Here is a 14726-nt window from a genome sequence, read left to right as displayed (position 1 = left end):
GATAGTGGGTTGACACCACCCTCCCTAAGAATTTTGGTCTCAAAGGGAAAAAGGTAGAGGGCAAACATTCTCAGCTCACCACACTAGTCTCCTATCATCTGGTTTTTCCTATAATAGTTACCATTCAAACTTCTAGCTATTTGCCAGACAAGTCCCATTTTATGCCTCAGCCAGGATGCTGTCAGAATCTTTCTCTGACTCTCCTCATGATATGTCATAGTTGCCCTCCCCCCTCCCCCACCATTCTCCCTCCAGTGTTCTCAGGGAAGGATATGTACTACTAATGCCTTCATTCTCCATTTAACTTCTTTCTGGATGGTCATCAGGCCACTGATTTGAATCCCTCTGAAAGCACAGTACCATGTCAGATTGAAAGGCAGAGTTCGGTGATTGAGAAGGTGAGTATCCCCAAAGTCGGGGTTGAGGAAGAGGTAGAGACAGAAAAACAGAGGAAGGGAGACAGAGAGAGAACAGAGAGAGGGAGGAAGGGGGATAGAATTACAAAGCACCGACTCCCTCTTTTAAATTCTCACTAGGGATTATGACCTCTCATGTCTCTGCAGTTTGGTCCTTTAGAGAGCCAAGAAGTGTCTTCACTAACCTTTCTCTCTTTTATTTTCTTCTACTTAGAAGAGAATAAAGGTAGCTGTGGTTGTGAGAGGCTACACAGGCAAATGATCCTACGGGCCTAGAGTCTTTGGGTTTTCATACCTCTTCTATTTCTCTCAATGTCTCAGAATCTTGACTACAGTACACGAGGGCAGATAAATCCTAAGGGTCACAGCAGCTATAGCTGGGAGAATAGAAGGTGAGTTCTATATTGAGAAGAGCAGAAGTGCTTGGGAAGGTGTGTGGAAATGGGTGTATAATTAGTTCAAGGGACAGCAAGCAGATAGTTTCTGACAGCATCACTTACATAAATAAGAAAGTGACCACAATGTTCAAAGCCGCCCTTTTAAACCTAGTTCTTGCCATGACAAGCTTTGCCTAAAACCAGTTTCTCAAGCTTGTTGCAGCTTTACATAAGGTTTGTCCATATCAAAGAAACTGGTTTTGCTTGAAACCTCCCATGGCTTGAAACAGGTTTGTGTGACTATGTTTGCATGTCACTGGTACCTCACCCCTCCCATGTGTGCCAATAAAGATGAAGTGGTATTCAGTGGATGATAAAGGACATCACATCAGTGTCCAAAGTTGAGAGAGTATTTGAACTATGTGAAAGTTCCAGGATTTCACAATAATTAGTAAGTACGTTTAAAAGACAGAACAGCATGTTCAATGAAGAAGAGTGTCTAGTTTATGAAATCTTCCCTGGCTTCAGCTCATGCTAATCTCTCTTTTCTCTGTAATCTTGTAGCACTGATAGCACAGACCACCCAATTTGGCACTTCAACACATGTTATCTTATGCATCATATAATTGTTTTGTGTCTATTAGTCTTTTCTTCTCAACTAGATTGCAAATCTTTGAAGTCAGGGATTATTTCCTATACTTCTATAGTTCCCCAAAAGTGTGGCACAACAGTGGGTATAAGTAAGCTCTCAATAAATGTTTGTTAGTTAGACTGATGTTGAGAAAGACAGCACAAGGAAAACATAAGTATAGATCCTGTTCCGATTTTCAGAGGTAAATTATGGTTGTCCCATTATCACCAATAAGTATTCTCTCTCTCAAATTTCCTAAGAGCACTTTGCCTGGTTCTTGTCTTTGCTGCAGTGTACCTTACCTTCTCTTATACTTATTTTTGCCTATTTCATATCTCCTGTAGTAGAAGGCAGGTGCCTCAAGGGCAGAGGCTGTTTCATTATTGTCTTTGTATACCTAGCATCTAACATAGTTTCTTGTTGTAGGTTCATAGGACCATAGGTTTAGATCTGGAAAGTCATTGAGTCCTCTCATTTTACTGATGGGGAAACTAAGGTGCAGAGAATTTAATTGGTTGGCCTAGTGTCACATAGCTAGTAATTGTCTATGGCAGAATTCAAATTCAGGTTTTCCTAAGTCCTACACTCTAGCAACTATATCATTTAGCTGCTTACATTTAATATATGGATATTAAGTTGAAGTAAATTGATAATATCAGCATCCTTTGGGTGGAACAGGTACATAGGTACACAGCAATGACTCAGGAGGAAAAGATATTTTTCTATTGCAGTCCCTAACCCTCTCTCTGTTTTGCTTTTTCCCCAGCCTGTCTCAGAGAGTCTAGAACAGAATGAAAGTTTTAGAGGTAGAAGAGAGCCTAAAGATCAATTAGACTAGAGCCCAATCCTCACATTCTACAAATGAAGAAACTGAGGCCCACATATGTGACATATTTTGCTTAAGGTCACAAATCTAGTTGGTACTGGAGCTGGAATAAGAACCCAGGGCCTCTGTTCAGTGTTCTTTGACCTAAATAACAAGACCTATCTATAGTGCTCTGATGATTCAAGTTGTTCCTTTTTAAAAAAGACAACTGTAGAAATTCTCACACTTGGGACTCTGATAATTTTTAGGCACAATCACTGGGACATTTCTATCTGCCTCCAAGATAGAAAAACATAAGAGAATATGAATCCTACATTTTGGAGTGAAATTCAAGGACGAGAATTGTTCTGCCTATCTCTAACTTAGATACTGGAATTCTAGAGTCCTAAAGTAGTCCCTAATGTCTTGTACCCTTTTACAAAATTAAAAAGATTCCAGAGTCTGAGATATGTATATGCTTTATCATGCAACCCGATATGCAGGCATACTTCAGTGCTGAGTCACCATGTGGCTGGAAGCGGTCAGGGAACTCTGTCCAAATGCCAAGTCACCATGTCCCTGGAGTCTCCAGAAGTTTCCAGGGGAGCCCTAGGATGACCCCTATAGGGTAATTCACTCATTGCTACATGGGTATGGGAGACATCCTGTACAAAGGCATGGAGATAGAAGATGGACTGTCACATGGGGAGGATAGCCAATTTAGCTAGAACATGGAGTGTGTGTGTAAAAGTCTGGAAAGGTAAGGCTGGAGACAGCTTGTAAGTGTTGAATGGCAGCAAAATATTGGAGGCAAAGGGGAGCTATTGGAGCTTTTCAAAGAGGGACCTGAGATAGCCCACCTTGTGCTTTAGGAAAATCATTTTGGTAGTTGTGTGAAGGATGAACTAGAGTGGCAAGGAACTTGAGACAGGAAGACCAATCACGATGCTCTTACGGTAATCCCGGTGAGAGGTAATGAGAATCCGAATTAAGTGCTACTGGCCACATGAGTGGAGAGATGGAAATGAGTGTGAGAAATGTTGTGGAGGTGGAATCAGCCCAGTTTGGGGCATTTGGGCTGTGACTGAATGTGCGTGTGTGTGTGTGTGTGTGATGTTTCTGACTCATATTTTTCCTGAGCTGAAGTCCTCTATATCCAACTGCCTCCTGTATTTCCATGTTGATATCCCAAAGTCATTGCTAATTTAACATATTCCAAACAGAATTCCTTATCTTTCTCCCTAAATACACTCTTCCTCCTAGGTTTCCCCAACCCCTCTTAATCTAGTGCTTTCCCTGTTTACTATTTTCTATGTACCCTGTACATAGCTTGTTTGGGTCAACTAGGTGGTGCAATGGATTGAGCCTCTGTCCTGGAGTCAGGAAGACCAGAATTCAAATCTAGGCTCAGACACGTAGTAGCTGTGTGACCCTGGGCTTAGCCTTGTTTGCCTCAGTTTCCTCATCTGCAAAATGAGCTGGAGAAGGAAATGGCAAACCACCCTTGTATCTTTGCAAAGAAGACCCCCAAAAGGGGTCATGAATAGTCCAGCATGACTGAAAATGGCTGAACAACAACTTGCTGTGTATAGATTTGTTTGCATGTTATCTCCTCCATTGGACTCCTTGTGGCAAGGACTGTCTTTTGCCTTCTTTTGAAACCACAGCACTTGGCATAGCATTGGGCATATAGTAGGAGTCTTAATAAATGTTTATTGACTGATGAGTTGACTGCATCCTAGAAGTGATCTTGATTCAAGATTCTCAGTCTCCTCATTTCCAAACATTTCCAAGCCTTACTGATTCCACCTCCCAACCTTTGTCATATCCATCCCCTTCTCTTTATTTATACTACCACCATCCCAATTCTGGTCCTCATTACCTCTCACCTGGACTATAGGAGTAGACCCCCAATCAATTTCCTTGTATCTAGTCTCTTCCCTGGGGCAGCTAGGTGGTACAGTGACACAGCACTGGGTTTAGGACCAGGAAGATTCATCTTCCTAAGTTCAAATCTAGCCTCAGATACTTCCTAGCTGTGTGATCCTTGGCAAGTCACTTAATCCTGTTTGCCTCAGTTTCTTTATCTGTAAAATGAGCTGGAGAAAGGAATGGCAAATAGCTCTAATATCTTTGCCAAGAAAACACCACATGGGGTTCAGACACAACTGAAAAACAACTGAACAAACAAGTCTTTTCCCTCTCCAAGCCACATTCTACTTTGCTGCCAAATTGTTATTTCTAAACCTCAGGTCTAACTTTGTCACTTTCCTTTTTAAGAAGCTTCAGTGACTACCAATTTCTTCAAGAATAAAATACACATTTATTTATTTAGAATCTAAGGCCCTTCACAATCTGGCTGTCACCTCTCTTTCCAGACTTATACATTGCTTGCTGTGTGTTCTACATTCTGGCCAAAATACACATTTCAAGTTTCCCATACCGTTGTTTGGATATTCCTGGAATGCTCTCCCTCCTCATTCCTATCTTGTGGAATCCCTAGTTTCCCTCTAAGCTAAGCTCCATTGTCCTCTCCTGCAAGAGGTCTTTCCTGATTCCCCTCCCTCTCATTTCCCCCACCACTTAAATGGTTTCATCTCTGGGTTAATCTTTCTCAGTTCTTTCAACTGATTCACCTTCTATCCTGGTCACTTTCTGGCCTTCTGCTGTACATGCATGTAGGTACAAGGTTTACCCTGCTACTGTACCTTCCATATCACCTGACCTCCAAAGACCTTGCCCTGAGGGACTAAACACTCTTAGCTTTGGAACTTCTACCCTGGAGCACAACTCAAATTGGTGACTTCATCACTATATTCTAGCTAGCTCCAGTCATGCTTCACACTCCATTCCAGCCACCTGCTTGCCATCTGCTTTGTCATTTATATCATATCTTCTTCTCTCCTTTCCCTACCTTCACCAATCCCATTTTCCAGAAAAATAATCAGTTCAATGTCCTCTACTCCTGGAGAAGGCATGGCAACTTCCTTTTGGTTTTACTTATCACCCTTGTAACTTTGCAAACTTCTCTCTGGCCGCTAGACCCCTATATCTACATTGTCTCCTCTTTATTAGAACGTAAGCTTCTTGGGCGCAGGCGCTTATCACTTTTGTGTTTGTATTCCCAATATTTGGTATGTAAGAGAGGCTTAAGAAATGTTTTTCATTCATATGGCGTTATCTTAAATCCTTCCTCCATTTGAGTTTTTTTCCTCTATGAATTCTTCAGCTTCCCAGGGTCCTTTCCAAAATGTGTTATCCAAAACTGAACACAATATTCCAGACGTGGTCTGAAGGGGTCTAAGATCTCTTTCTCCCTGGGTACTATGTCTCTTTTAATATAGTCCAAGATTATACTGTCTATTTTTATTGGGCTTAGGGTTCACTAAAACCCCCTTTTTTCAAATGGATTGCTGTCAACACACACCTCTCCCATCATCTACTTTGGAAGGTGGTTTTTTAATCCAAGTGTAAGACTTTATACCAGGAATTATTAACCTTTTTTGGTTATCCAATGAAACCTCTGGTACCCTTCTTAGAATAATACTTTTTAATCAATAAAATTACAAAAAAATACAAATGTTAACCAATAAAATAAAATTACAAAAAATCAATAAAAAATAAAATTACAAAATTTAATCAATAAAACCAATTATATTGAAATGTTATCAAGCTAATTTTTTTTAAAAAAGCACAAAAATACACAGTTAAAAATCTCTGCTCTATATCCAATCCAATTATATTTTGAGACAATTAGGGGACTCAGTGGATAGTGTGCTGAACTTGCAGTTAGAAAGACTTGCATTCAAATCTTGCCTCAAACACTTGCAAGCTATGTGATACTGAGCACGTCACTTAAAAATGAGGATAATAATAGCCCCCTTCTCCCCATGTTGTTGTGAGGATCCAATGAAATAATATTTGGCAAGTCCTTTACAAATCTTTAAAGTATTTTAAAAATATTAACTCATTTTAAATTATTAGATTTAGCATAATGTACTATATCAGAATGTGGATTGTATCATCCAGAACCTTAATTATTCTTTCCAGTTTTATATGATTTGCTATAATGCCAATCATGGCAGCACACCTGAGGACTGCTGCTGTGAATAATTTCAAGAGAATAATTGCATAGTATAATGAACTCTCTATTTATTCAACAATAAACTAAAGCATAACATTCATAACAACATTCTTAAGCAAAACGTATCATATGTGTGTGTGTGTATAACACACAGTATATCATATGGTGCATAGATATATCATTTGCATTCAGTAACATTCCCCAAAATACTTGTTTACACAATTAGGGGGTCCCAGTCTAGGGTCTTCCCTAACACAACACATCCTTTATGGGTAGCAGACCAGGGACTGCTCCACTCCAAGCTCTTCCTTCTTCTGTCTGACAGAAGACTCCAGGGGCTCCTACCCACAACTTCTGTTTCTAGGAAAACAAGCTTAATAGGGTTATAACAATATTTATACACATTACCAGCACCATCATCTCAATCCACTTTAATAGGGGCTTAAAGCTTAAGCTCTTAAACTAAGCCTCCTTCCCATGGCAGATCTCTGTTCTTCAGCTCAATTCACTCTTAAAGACCAACAAGATAGGGCTTCTGTCTGAGAAATTAACACATATCAACAGACAGGACTTCTGTTTGAAAAATGCTGCTCACCTCATTGCTTCTCCCATTTGAAGAGTGAAATTATCATTAAAGCAAGCCAAGACTTAATAAATGTTTAGTATTAGATAGAGAAAAAGTTACCAAAGATGTCTGGGAAACTGAAGTGCCCCATCATTACTACATCATGTCTCTGTTAGTAATCTATTTTTGGGACTAATTCATTTTTTCTTTCTGCCTAGGTGGACTGTAGTATACATTGGTGGCAATTATTGACCTCTTTCTGTCTTAACTGACAGTTAAAATTTTTTTGTTTCATTTGGAACGTAAATGTCAAAAAAGAATATTTCCACATACACAGAAGAACACACACACACACAAGAGTATTCATCTATGGGACTATAAAACTCCATTTCATATTCTTGCTTTTTAAAAAAAATTACATAATAAATTTTATGTGTTATTCTCACAACTGTACTGCAAATCTGTGCTTCCTTCTGAACTTTTCTTATCTGTACATTTTAAAAATGTTTCAATGGCTCTTTTTGTCTTGGCATCACTATTGTTAACCTCCCCTCCTCTTCCTCCAATTAAAAAATGAGAGAAAAAAACCCTTTATATACCTAAGCATGGTCAAAAAATGACTCCACATAATGGTCATGTCTAGAAATGTATGTCTCTTTCTATATTTTGTGTCTATTACTTCTCTGTCAAGAGGTGGCTAATATTTTTCATCGTAGGTCTTCTGGAAACATATGATTTATCTCTGCTTTGATCAGAATTCTTGAGTCTTTTAAAGTTTGTTTTTTAAACAGTGTTGCTGTCCTTGCATCAGTTATTTTCCTGGTTCTACTCATTTCACTCTGCATCAGTTCATATTATCCAAGATGAAATTATCCAAACCTGGAATTGTCTCTTTTGTCATTTCTTATGGATCAGTAATATTCCAGTCCCCAATTGACTAAGAGATTATCTAAGGGACTCCTTAGATTTTAGATCTTTTCCTTCCTCTCCCTCCTTTTAACTCTTCCTTCAGGGTAAGCAAATTTGTTTGGCTTCTGTCTATTCCTTCTTTGGTATTATCCTTCCTCTTAACACATCTTTTCCCCAACCCCACAGGTTTTGATATTGAGTTTGATGTATTTCTACGCCAAATTATTTGTGAATGTGAGTGTGTGTTCAAACCTTTTTTCTCCATTTCAGATAACAGTGATTTTTTTTTGACACTAGGTCTCCCTATCTCAGTCAGGCTGGAAGTATAGCAGTCACTCATAGGCCTGATCCCAATACTAGCAGACTGGTTTGCCCCTCTTTAGGTAGCCTAGTGGCCCTCCATTGGTGGAGAGAGAAAGGGACAGTCACCCAAATAGCTTTAACCCTACTGTAGCTCAGAACTCTTGAGCTCAATTGATTCATCAGCCTCAGCTTCATTCTTTCTATTGAAAGAATTCCAGGTGTATAGCATCATGCCTGGTCATAAGAATTTTATTTGCTGTCCATTATCACTCTCCTTTCCTCCATATTTACATATTCTTCTCACAAACCAAATTATGAGAAATAGTTCCCCTTTCTTTCTATGCTAGTATATTCTATTTACCCTCCCTTCTTTTTCCCTTTTTAAAACCTTTAGTACAAAAGCAATATACCTTAAGACTTCTGTTTTTCTTATTTAACTACATTTTGAAAACATTAAGTTTTTCTAGGAACCTGTTTCTTCTCCCACTAGTAGAATGTTGGCACTGTGCCATCATACAGTTCCTTTCAATACTGCAAATAAATTCAACATTATAGGTTTCTCTGGCCTCTTATGTTTTCATTTTAAAGTTCCTACTCTGCTTTCATCTTTTCATCAGGAATTTTTTAAAGTTCTCTATTCTATTAAAGGTCCATTTTCCCGTTATTAGTACACTCGACTTTGCAAAATAAGTTGTTCTTAGTAGTAAACTTATCTCTTTTTCCTTTTTGGAATATTATATACAAAGACTTCTTCTCATTTTGAGTAGTGGCTTCCAGATCTTGTGTGATCTTAACTGTGATTCCTTGACTTGTATGCTCTTTTTTGGATCTTGTCAGAGCTCTAACTTTTGGCTAGAACATTCCTGAGAGTTTTCCTTTTGGGATTCTCTTCAGACAGTGATTGGTAGATTCTTTTTATCTTCATATTGCTCTTTGGTTATAATAGATCTAGGCAGATTTGTTCCAGGCTTTTATCTGGATCATAGTTTTCAGGAAGTTGAATGATTCTTATATAATTTTGATTTGTGTCTATGAGATAGATTTATGAAATAGGACCTGATTTCATGGTTATTCTGCACTCAGATAGGTAGTTATGAAATATCTAATGCTTTTGTCCTTAGTGAACACAACTCCCTAACAATGGGCTAGGGGTGGAGCACCCAACCCTTGTATTAAGAAAGATCTGTCTTCTCCTGTGTGGCTACCATTGCTCCCTCATACTAAAAACAAAGGGACACCCAGTAACATAAGGACAGTGTCACCACAAGTGTTTGTGAGAAATAATATTAAATCTGGAAATATATTCTGTGACATAATAAATTTAAGACAAAACAAAAAGAAGTAAAGTTGGGGCAGAGTACAGCCTGCCAATTCCTCCTCTCTCTGAGTTCCTACTCCTGGGAAAGCACCCCCTGATAAAACCCACAAAGTCACACATGGGTCTCCCAGCTTGTCCATTTAAATAGAGATCATCTCTAATACTATATTTAAATGAAAAGTAAGTTGTAGATGATAGAGATCTGCAGTTTCATGTATACTTTCTTCAACCTCTCTGTTGACCTCCAGTCTCACATCTCCAACTGCCCTTCAGACATCATGAACTATATATCCAGTAGACATTTTAAAATCAATATATCCAAAACAAAATTCATTCTCTTCCCATCTAAATCTTGTCCACCCCACCCCAACTTTCTTTATTACTATAGAGGGTAACACCATCTACCCAGTCCGTTAGGCTCACAACCTAGATATCATCTTCTAGTCTTCCCTGTCTTACCCCCATATCCAACCTGTTGCCCAGGCTGGTCTATTTCACCTTTGTAACATCTCTCAAACATATCTCCTTCTCTCCTCTGACTCTGCTACCCTTCTAATGCAGGCCCTCATCACCTCATACCTGGACTATTGCAATAGCCTGCAGGTGGGTCTGCCTGCCTCAAGTCTCTCCGTATTCCAATCCATCCTCCAGTCAACCACTAAAGTGGTTTTCCTAAAGCTTTCAAAGCCCTTCCTAATCTAGTCCCCTTCTACCTTTTCAGCCTTCTTACACCTTCTTCCCTGTAGTGACACTGACCTCCTGGCTGTTTCATGAACAAGATATTCTATCTCCTGGCTCCAGGCTCTGGCTGTCCCTCTTGCCTAGACTAGAATACTCCCCCTCCTCATCTCCATCTACTGGCGTCTATGGTTTCCTTCAAATCCCAACTAAAAATCTCACCCTCTATGAGAAGTCTTTCCTGATACCTCTTAATTCTAGTATTTTCCTTTCTTATTTATTTTCTATTTATCCTGTATGTAGCTTGTTTGTGCATATTTGTTTGCTTGTTATCTGTCTCATTTAATTGTTAGTTCTATGGGGGCCGGGACTGGTTTTTTGGTTCTTTTAGTATTCTCAGTGCTTGGTATCCCAGTAACTGGCACATAGTAGGTCCCTAATAAATGGACTTTAGCTATTTTTATGTTTTTCTGTATATATGGAAACACATGTTTTAATTAATATTTGTTAAGTTCAGAATAAAAAAAAATTTAAGTTTGTAAATAGGGAAAAAGAGAGGAGAGAGAGAAAGAGGAGAGGGGAGAAAGAGAGAGACAGAGACAGAGAGAAAAAATGCTTTCCAAGATCCTTTTTGGCAATATCTGTACCAATATGTTCAGCAGATGAGTGTACCATTGTCCTGGGAGGTTTTCTGTCACATGTTGGCTTTATGTTCTAGAAGTTAACAAACTTCTGTATTGTTGCTATCAGGTCCACAAACAACTGCCTTGGTGCCTCTCAACAGGGAATCACCTCAACAAGCAGCCACCAATTACGGATAACTCTCTTCTTCCTAAGACTAGATGATTTCTCACCTGATAGCATCATCATTCTTTGGTGTTTGAGTAACTGCCTCCTCCTCAGAGGGTCCTGCTCCCTTCTTTTAAAGAAGAGCCTCATATCTGTTACGTAGCTCCAAATGTTTAGGGGGTCCTTCTTCTGTTTTACATTTTTTTGCCCTCCAACTTCCCAACACAGGTTAGCATTTGTCTCTTAGATCGTTTTCTATTTTGTTTTTGCTTTGAAAGCTGCCTCTTTTAAGTGTATTTTTTTTTCTAAAGTAACATTTCATTCTTTCCAATAACCTGGAGAATAGAGAACTGTTCTCTGAGCCCCTTTTCCATTCTCTTCTCAAAAAGAGACCAGCTGTTATTCTGAGTATAGACATCAATACTATCGATAGTTGATTCTTGGAAGAATATGTTGAGCAGAAAAGACACACTCCCTCATACCACGACCTTGAAAACCTCTTTTTAGACATTTCTATATAGACAGGTATCCTATTATCACCTCAACTTGCTATGTTTGAAACTAAATCCCTCTCCAAATTGCCTTTCCTCCTTAATCTACCTGCCCTCCTTTCCCCCTCAAAAGTGGTATTATTTTCCCAGTCACGAAGGCTCCTTTAAAACATTTCTACCTTTCCACACTCCTTGAATTCAATAGTCAACATGGGTTGCCAATTTCATTTTGAAGGGTCTTATACACTTGTCCTTTCTTGCCATTTTTGCTACCATCCCACAGTTTAGGCCCTTATCACTTTATGTTATGTTATAGCAATTGTCTCTTGTCCCCTCCCCACAACTGATTCAACAAAATACCACTAAATTAATATTCTTTCTACTCTGTGTGATGGAGAAGGCGTGGGAGATGTGATTATAGAAAGTAAAAGGCAGATAAAAGAGGAAAAGATCTGTTCATTTATCAACAGTTTCTTCTCTCTCAAGGATTTTGTAATTTCTTAAAGTCTTTCAAATTCTTTTGAATTCACTTGTCTGCCATCTCTGTGCTATTCCTCCCCACTTAGGCCATAATCTCTGTCTCATCTTCAGTGGAAATTTAAATTGTCACATTTTTACCTTATCTTAGCAGGATCCAACCCTCCACTTCACTTACCAGACATCTGTACCTCCTTCCATCCCATCTAGCTCCCTTTTATATATTGCCTTTCCCCATATAAATGCAAGTTCCTTGAGGCCAGAGATTGACTTATTTGTATATGTATCCTTAGCACTTAGAACAGGTCCTATCACATAGTAAGCATATAATAAATTCTCTGTGTGTGTGTGTGTGTGTGTGTTGTGTTTGTCTCTGTCTCTCTCTTTGTATCTTTCCCCTCCCACACCCAGTCTTAACTTACAATGCTTGTCGACTACCCTTTCAGAATTTCTTGGGTCCTCCATCTCTGCTGAAGGGGCAGGGGGGGTCAAACACCATAGAACTGTTTTCTGCCTCAAATGCCTTCAGGGCTAGCAAATTTAGCTTTTTAAAGACTACCAGGAGTGTGGTCAATCTTTAGCAAGCCAATATAGGAAGTTGCCCTTCCAATTGTCCAGGAAACATCTTTTCACTTCATAAAGGTATAATAGGACATGGAGGTTTCCTTTACTACATTAACACCTTGCTCAAAAAATTCTCCAATCATTCACAACTGCTTATAAATGTCTTAGTCCTCTATAATCTGACTTCAAACTGCATTTGTAGACTTATCTCCCTATGCTCTCACATAAGAACGCTCTGCTTTTGTCAAACTGGTTTATTCACTATCTTCTTAATGCACCATATTATTTTTTTACATTTTTTACTCATTTTGATTCCATCTCCTCTGTTTATATTCTCTCCTCTCCTCTTCTTTGTCTCTGTCTTTCTGTTTGTCTCTCTGTCTCCCTGTCTTTCTCTGTGTGCCTGTCACTCAGACTCTTTCTCTGACTCTCTGTCTCTGTCTCTCTCTGTCTTTCTCTCTCTCTGTCTCTCTCTTTCTCTCTCTGTCACTGTCTCTATCTCATCTTCAATTTGTCTCCATATAATGATTCTTTCCCTGCTGCATATAAACATATCTAGTCACCTCCATACTTTAAAAAAATCGTCATTTGACACTATGATCCCTTCAAGCTATCATCAAATAATCTTCATTTCTTTCACAGCCAAACTCCTAGAAAAAGCTATCTACAGTCATTCCTTCTTTTACTCTCCATCACTTCTCAGCCCCTTGCAGTGCATCCCTCAACTGAAACTACTTTTTTTTTTTTGCTTTTTGGAGGGGGGAAGGCAGGGCAGTTGGGGTTAAGTGGCTTGCCCAAGGTCACACAGCTAGTAAGTGTTAAGTGTCTGAGACTGGATTTGAACTCAGGTCCTCCTGACTCCAGGGCCGGTGCTCTATTCACTGTGACACCTAGCCACCCCTTATTCTCTTAAAAGCTACCAATGATGTTTTAATTGTCAGATTCAATGCTCTTTTCCTCAAATCTCATTCTTCTTGAACTCTCTGAAATATCTCTTGACCACCCCTCTCTCCCTGTATATCCTCTCTTCTCTGGGTTTTCAAGTGAGATATTATTTGTAAAAAGTGCTTAGCACTGTGCCTGGTACATAGTAGGCACAATATAAATTCATATTCCCTTCTCTTCCTCTTTTCATGATGCTGTTCTCCCTTGGTTCTCCTCTTACCTATCGGACTGCTCCTTCTCAGTCTCTTTTACTGGATCATCACCCATATGTGATCACTTAAGCATGGATTTATCCTAGTATTCTATCTTGCACCTTCTTCTTTTCTTTCTCTTTTTAGTCATCAGTTCCTCAGTCCCCATGGATTCAACTAGAATCTCTATGCAAATGACATGCAAATCTAAATATCCAACATAGTCTCTCTCCTGATTTCCAGTTCCACCTCATCAACTGTCTATTGGACATTTCATCCTGTATGTCTCAAAGATATCTCATGTTCAACATGTCCTAAACAGAATTCTTCATCTTTCATCTTTCTTCTAAACTTCTCAATTTCTGTCAAGGGCACTGTCATCTTTCTAATCATATAGGTTCACAACCTTGGAGTAGAGCTTGATTCTTCATTCATTTTCATATATCTAACATCTTTAGATTTGTTCACAATTTCATAAATTGGTCAAGTCTTGCCAATTCTAGCTTCATAGAATCTATCACATCTGTTCCCTTCACTTCGTGTTATGGCTACCACTACCCTAATTTAAACTCTCATCACCTTTTACCTGTACTATAATAGCTTCCTAAGTCTCCCTCTCTCAAGTGTTTCCCCTCCCCAACATATCTTCCATGTAGCCATCAAAGTGATATTTCTAAAGCACAGATCTAACAATGGAACTCCCCTGCTTAATTACCCCTGGTAGTTACCTATTACCTCTAGGATCAAATAAAACTCCTCTGCTTGTCATTTTAAAGCCCTTTACACTCTGGACCTAGTCAGCTTTTCCATGTATATTATATACATCATTTCTCTTCAGACACTGTAATATACAATCTAACCAAACTGGTTCCATTCCAAACATGCCATAGCTCCCATTTCCTTTGTGCAGTCTATCCCCCATGCCGGGGATTCATGCCCTCTCCACAATCTCTCAAAATCCCTATTCTCCTTTAAAGTTCAGTTAAAATGATAGATCCTTAATGAGATCTTTCCTGATCTCCCTAACCATCAGGGAAACCTTGATCAATATGATGGATTCCCCTCACACCCAATTAATTTGATGAGATTTCAGGGTAAATTTTTGTGGGGGAAGGGAATCTTTTACAGAGCCAGACATGAGCCTTTTCCCCTTCTGAGAGCATACAATGAAATCCTCTGACTG

General features: G+C 39.1%; 1 long non-coding RNA gene across 1 annotated transcript in view; it reads left to right on the top strand.

The window, feature by feature from the left end:
- The first annotated feature begins 250 nt into the window (after positions 1-250).
- LOC138171880 (uncharacterized) overlaps positions 251-14726 on the top strand; it is a 33281-nt gene continuing 18805 nt past the window's right edge. Inside the window, exon 1 of the long non-coding RNA XR_011170993.1 lies at positions 251-398. This is a non-coding gene — a long non-coding RNA (uncharacterized lncRNA). The remainder of the gene's footprint in view (positions 399-14726) is intronic.

Source organism: Petaurus breviceps, unplaced genomic scaffold, assembly GCF_028583685.1.
Source record: "Petaurus breviceps papuanus isolate PSGF00001 unplaced genomic scaffold, PetGlider_PUasm1.0 470, whole genome shotgun sequence".
Lineage (NCBI taxonomy): Eukaryota > Metazoa > Chordata > Mammalia > Diprotodontia > Petauridae > Petaurus > Petaurus breviceps.
The sequence above is the reverse complement of the archived record's forward strand: the minus strand, read 5'-3'. Positions and strand labels throughout refer to the sequence as shown.